A 5,388-nucleotide genomic window follows, 5' to 3' on the forward strand; every position below is an offset into this window, starting at 1 on the left:
CCCAGTGAGCTTTGTGTCTGCTTACTTTGTCAAATTTACATTGTTACAGTACATGGCAAGGATGAAAGGCAACTTTGACAACAGTAGAGACAGACAGGTGTCACAGTCTGATTTATTTCCGCACTACATCAGAGTGAACATGCTCATTAATGTCGTTTCATAATCAATATTAGTACTGCATGAAAAGACCACTGCATTGACACAGCGGAGAAACATACCGTAACAACAACAAAACACAGTTGTCAAGCAAAAGACAACTGCCTCAATGCAGCGTCGTCTGGCAAGGCATCTGCCAACCAAGTACAGGCTACATGCCTGGTAGATACTTTATAACAAAGACTGCGTGATTGTTCCGACAGAGAAATAAATGGCAGGCGATGTGATACCATTTCAGAGTTTTCTCAAAGGATCATATCAATCCACTGTGCAGTGTTTGGCATCGGATAGGTATTAGCCTCACATTGCCAGACCCCCCTCCACAGTGCTGCGGAGGAGGGTCTGGCTAGTCCACGCAGCAATCCGGGATGGGAGAAAAACGTGCTCTGGTTTATTGCCATTTCTTTAAACCTATCGCAATCGTCTTGGGCGGCGCTAAGCGCCGAACAGAGCAACAGCGCCTTTGCAAAATAGCCTCGGGAAGGAACTTGTTTTGGTGGAACGTGAACGCTCAAAGGCTGTTTTAGTCGTGCAACAGAAAACTCAGATTGGACAGATAGTCTAGCTAGCTGTCTGGATTTACCCTGCAGAGATCTGAGGAGCAGTTAACCATAGTCCCTATAATTACAACACAAAGAAAGCAGAAGGTAACTGGACATCCGAAAACAGACATCCGAAAAGCGTGACATCCGGCGGAATTTCCGTCAGGGCGAGAGCAATCCCGGAAGTGGAACATCGTGGATATAGACTAGATATGTATTAAAACTCGGGTGCGTTACTCAAACTTCTCGCCGGCACATTAACTCACCATCCCCGGCAAACACAGAACTTTGTTATAACAACCAACTATGTCTGCTAAGAACAAGACCCTCGGATCCCATCTGCCTACACGCGTCGGCCCTATCTGGCCTTTGGTACTAAACTTAAACTGTGAATGAGACACACTGGGCTTCCTCACGACCACCACAAAGCAACGTTAGCATTGTTGGTTTGTGTGTTTTATGCACTTACATTAGCAAGAATAAAACTGCAACTACCTTACAGAACCCAGTGGCCCAAAGTTGTGCTGTTAACACAATACTGTGATTTCTCTATTGTCTTAAATCTAAGACTTATTGGTTTGGTGTTAAGAGGACTGTTGAGCAACTGATTGCACAAGTGTCACATTCCTAGCCTTATGGACTTTTGTGTGGAAATAGAGCGGTGAATTAAAAGGGCTCTCCGTGGATAAATGAAGGGAGGGATGGGGAGTTGGAGAAGAGAGCAGCGCTGTAGAGCTCACCAGAGTTTGTACGGTGTGTTGAGATCTCAGCAGCTTATTTCAAACAAACAGACAACAAAGTGTCAGTACTTGATTTTATTTTCACTGGTTGGTGGTGTTACTGGTGTGTTTCACAAAACCTCATTTTGATTGATGATGATTTACAGTATGTTTGAGATACTTGAAGTTGAAACTTTGATTACTTGGTCGTTGATTACTTACGTGCACATTAGTAGACACAGAAAAAAGGTAATATTACTAACAGCATTTGTAATTTTTTTTGACTTGGAGCACTTTAACTCTGTCATATTTAACTTATTTCATAACTAATTTGACTTTTAAGAAGGGCTTTGGTTTTCTGTGTGATTACTTGTAGAAAAATGATAGCATGTAGAATTGTAGTATAGTATATTTCTTGAAAGCTGCCAAATCCAGCGCCAGAATCTAACCCAGCAGAACCCGACAGCGTATGTCCATTAACACAAACTCTACAACAACACTCACAACACTGAGTTAAGCGTTAATTAACTGATTGTGGGATTAGGGTTCAGTGTTTGCTGCTTGAGGGGAGCCTGTTTAAGATTTCTTATTGTATCCTTAGGAAGCATCTCAATTTAAAAATGTGAGGACACTTTCAGAAAAAAAAACTACTTGAAGTTGCAAATGTTTGGGCACACTTTCTCTTAAAGGGGAACTATGCAGTTTTTAGCTTCATTTACCTTAACTGAACAGCTTCGGAGTCATTGGAATGGTTATATGACTTTTTTCGAGTTGAATGGTGGTCGTCTCGCTCCCCCCTAGCGCCTGTGAGCTGAAAAACCACCTTTGCAACTTTCGGGCAGCGAGCCGCTGACCTCAGCGTCAGGAAGTATCGCTTGATATCAGGTCTCGCGATGCAACGAATGCTTCACGGCACTGCACACATACACCCATTCAGGAACAAGGAGCAAGGTATTGATGGAGTTTTTCACACTATCGTCATGGCTGAGCCGGCAAAAAAGAAGCAGAAAGCTAGGAAAGCATTGTCGGAGGAACAGAGAAAGAGGAAACGGCCGACTGACCGAGCGAGAAGTCAGACACAAGTAAACATAGGAGCTGCCAAATATCTATTCCCAAGCTGTAGGTGGAGCTCTATAGAGAAACCTGCGAGCAAAAAGTGAGAAAACAGTGAAGAAATGGCCAGAACTGTAAAGCCCCCCTTTAAAAGCAACATCTATTGTAACAAACTGACAGGCAGAACTGCTTGTAGATGACAAAGGTGTAGCTGTCACATGAAAACAGCTTGTTTTCTTCTTGACCTTAGTCTTACCTAAGTGACAATTTGAATTCTCCTTATGACGCCCTGTTTTATGTAATAATAATAATAAAAATGTTTTCCTATTATACAGTTATCTAAAATATAGGCTAAATGAGCTAAAACATACAAAACCACCAGTGTAGTCATTCAGCACAGCTTATTGGCTGCTGCAGGCCCTTAAAGATATAAAAATAAATTGGCTTATGAATATGTAAACTTATCACGGTAAAATAATTTATCCTGGAGTGTTAATGTTTTCATCAAAAAGAGGTGACAACCTGCTCGATTTAGCATTTAGCAGATTCCACTTTACACTACAGCCACGCCGCCGTCATGTTTGTTGGCTGCTTTATATATAATATTAAATATATATATAGCAAAGTTAAACTATAACACTGCGTTTGAAGTTTTTAACAGACATTTTATAAGTAAAGAGAGATTATCATATTTTTTACTAACTTGACAATTGTAACATTTCCACGTTAAAGGGCTGTATGAATTGCTCAGGATGACAATTTCAAAATAAAAAATATTTGTTGTACAAGTGTCATGATTGGGTCTTTATGAGAGAGAGAGAGATTTTTCAATTAACTTTCTTTAAAACTGGTTTGTCATAGTTGTTGGCAGTTGGCCAACGATGTCCCTGTTTACAGCTACAACGGCATGTGTTTGAACACACATACATACTTCACACCAACGACCAGTGTTGGACTAGGGTTTTCTGACCAGTGTTCAACCCTTTTTATGACCATTCAAACCAAGCCAGTCAACCAGGGTTGATCCCTGGGCATGACCATTTAGATGTGACCCGGGAGCAATGCGTACCAATTTCCTTAAGTGCTAGAAATGGCCATGGCTTTACAAACCCCATTCCATCTGTACACCACAAGAACTGTTTTGTAGATACTTGAATTTGTCATTGTACAGTTTAACGCTTTTTAGGCCAAGGACCCCTTAACTGAAAGAGAGAGTTTCATATTAAACTGGGCCTACAATTATGTGTAGGGCAGTCTAAAACCTTTATTGCATATAATACTAAGCTTTTAAATGTTTTCATTTAAAAACGTGTGGCACAGTAAATCCTCAGGATTAACTGTATCTGGGGATGGCTACCTTAGAGACCACCTTACCTATAGGCCAGTGAGCCTATCCTCAGTGGGGATTTATATTTGCTAATATGTTGGATTCATGGAAAATAAATTTCAAAAATTAACAATAATTTGGAGGCCCCTCTGCATTGACTCTGAGGACCCCCTAGGGGTCCCAGACCCCCTGTTGAAGATCCCTGTTCTAAAGCACAAATAAATAACCATCACTCAACAGATGGTTTTGTGGAGACAGATGCTCTTTTCTCCACTGCATTTCATTCATTGCAGCAGTAAACAAGGAAGTAGGGCTACTCTGGTATTATACATACACACATACATACATACATACACACATACATACATACTTACAAACACATACATACAAGCATACACACATACTTACAAACATACATACATACAAACACACATACATACATACACACAGTACATACACACAAACACATACTTACAAACATACATACATACATATATATTACATACATACATACATACATTCATACAGAGAGTTGCTGCACAGAAGCGATGTCAGAGTAAAGACAGAAACCAGGCTGTGGTATTCTGAATGTGTGTCAGAACTCTTCAAGCAGTTAAACTATTAATATCTGAGATATTCTCTAACCTGGAGTGACAGGCCCGTTTGCATAACTACATGTATTATTAGATGGGCACCGCATAATTGCTGTATATCAGAAATATAACGTGAACTTCTTAATTCTGGCTCGAGGTTGCATTTAACGTCTCTTGGAGTGAGTTTAGTAAAGTGGTGAATTAATGCAGAGTTTAGCCAGCAGATTTCACCAGGCGAATAGCAAGGATTTGCTGTGCTCAGCATTATATTAAAATATTCCCTCCTAACTAAATTTACGGTTGTAATTGTTGATGACATGTTTGATCTGTACTTTAAGGCAGCATGTAAACTCAACTCTGTGAGACGGAGGGGCTAGTCTATTACAGTCGTTCAGTGTCTATAAATAGTTTGACATGAAACTTGAACGTCTTCCACACAGTAGGACTCACGAAGCCTTAAAGCTACACTGGTCTAAACTTTTAGCAGATTCACCCCCTCCCCAAAACTCTTGTCTAAACGTGGAATAAAAAGTGATAACGCAACGCCACTTTTGCGTTTTCTCTTCAGATCGTTTTCGTCTAAACATAGCCTCAGTCAGTTCTCCTGCCTGCTTTTCCAAACTGGGGGCAGGCTGACCACCATCTGCTGTAGGTAATACACGGACTATGGGTAAGTACCTCACACAACCCCACTACAAAAAAATAAATAAATAGAACTATCCCTTTAAGTAAGAGAGTAAATATTGTGCTTACAAATGTCAGGTGGCCAGTAACACAACTCCAAGTAAATGATATTGTTGCTCTATGTCTGCTGGGCGTGTAAACTGGCAACGGTTTGCGAACAAGTATTAGGAAAGTTATGCTTAGAACTGTTTTGCTTCATTTTTCTTTGTTAAACCATTTGCATCAAAACTGCTGTTTTAGTATTTCTGTTTTAGTAAGTAAGTAAAGTTTATTTGTATAGCACCTTTCACAGATAAAAATCACAAAATGCTTCA

Source organism: Sander lucioperca, chromosome 8, assembly GCF_008315115.2.
Source record: "Sander lucioperca isolate FBNREF2018 chromosome 8, SLUC_FBN_1.2, whole genome shotgun sequence".
NCBI classification, from domain to species: domain Eukaryota; kingdom Metazoa; phylum Chordata; class Actinopteri; order Perciformes; family Percidae; genus Sander; species Sander lucioperca.